Genomic DNA, 1,729 nt, shown 5'->3' with positions numbered 1-1,729 from the left:
GTTGACGTTAGTCACCGATGGCACCACCAACTCAATGGACATAAGTCTGAGCAAGCTCTGGGAGATGGTGAAGGACAGGGACGCCCGGGGTGCTGCAGTCCATGGGGTCACGAAGAGTCACACACACTGAGCCACTGAAAAACAAAAGCCAATGGCCAATGATTTAATCAACCATGTCTCTGTAGTGAGGCCTCTAGGAAATCCTAAAAGGAGAAAGAGTTCAGAGAGCTTCCTGGCTGGTGAACATGTGGAGATTGAGGAGAGGCTGACCCAGAGAGCAGGGAAGGGCCACGTCCTTTCCCCACGCCTTGCACTCTGCACCACTTCCATCTGACTGCTCCTGAGTTACATCCTTTTATAAAACACATGTCATCTAGTAAAATGTTTCTCTGAGTTCTGTGAGCTGCTCCAGAAAATTAAGCAAACTCAAGAAGGTGATTGTGGGAACCACTGATTGATAGCCAGATGGTCAGAAGCACAGGTGACGTGACAACCTGGACTTGTGACTGGCATCTGAAGTGGGACAGTCCTGTGGGACTGAGGCCTGAACCTATGGGACTTGACCCTACTCCCAGGTAGATGGTATCAGAATTGAATTGGAGGATACCTGGCTGATGCTGGAGAATTGGTGGTATGGGGGAGATAACATGCATTGTAAAGAACATCAAAGAACTGCAGAAGTCTTTGAGAAATATTAGAATATAGAATCAACAGAACTTGGTTCCTGACCAAATGAGGGGTAAGGAGAGGGGGGAGTCAGGCTGATGGCCAGATTCTGCATTGTTTCCAACAGCCTCCACGCAGACCCCTCTAGTCTACACTCAGACAGCAGACAGGGTGATGGAGACAGTCCGCAAACCTCATTCTGTAATTCTGCTGTTTTGAAGCCCTGGCTGTCTGCCTTTTCCTCCCTAATAAATTCCTCAGGCTCAGGGAAGGCTTTGCAAGTAAGTTACCCCTGAACGAAGATCTATAGCTGAAGTAGAAAGTAGGCCAAGGAGTGGGGGTGAGTGAGGTACCCTTCTGGTAGAGGTAGTGCAGATAGCCATTTAAGAATAGCTCTGGCCAGCAAGACACCTCTCAGGCTTGAGCATGCCTCTTTGGGATCTGATTTCTGCTACTCTGCTTGTGTTTGCCATAGGTCTCCCACTAGGTCTCCCACTCAGCCCTTAGAACCTTGTGCAGACATACAACCCTGCTTAGACTAACTCCTGAAAGAAAGAAAGGCACCTTTCCTCTTGAGCTGGGCTCAGAACTGCCTCCAGAACTGGTCCCTTATCTAAACCATGCTCACTCCCATCTGGCAGCCAGGACATGCCACCTAGCAGGCTCTCTGAAAGACACGTGGAAATTCACACGGATGATGTACAAACATCAGCTCCATTACAGACACCCATGCCCACTTCATGGATTTTAGCACTGACTTAAAATCTTATTTTATTTTGAAGGGCTCAGGGCCTTCCACCCCCCAGAAAGCTGGACAGATGTGAGCCCATTTCCCTGTGGTTCAACACAGCCCACAAGCCTACAAAGACTGAGCCCTAGTCGTGTCAGTTTTACAAGCCATGCATTGCTAAGGACACAAAGCCTCATTTCTCTATCCTTGCTGGGGAATGAGATATTCTTCATAAGCCAATTTTCAGAAAGCACAAATTTTTTCTTTCCTTGGAAAATGTAAAAATATTTTGAACCTTAAATATTTTCATGGAAATCTTCCCAACTATCTTTC

Source organism: Bison bison, unplaced genomic scaffold (genome assembly GCF_000754665.1).
Source record: "Bison bison bison isolate TAMUID 2011002044 unplaced genomic scaffold, Bison_UMD1.0 scf7180017864503, whole genome shotgun sequence".
Lineage (NCBI taxonomy): Eukaryota > Metazoa > Chordata > Mammalia > Artiodactyla > Bovidae > Bison > Bison bison.
The sequence above is the reverse complement of the archived record's forward strand: the minus strand, read 5'-3'. Positions refer to the sequence as shown.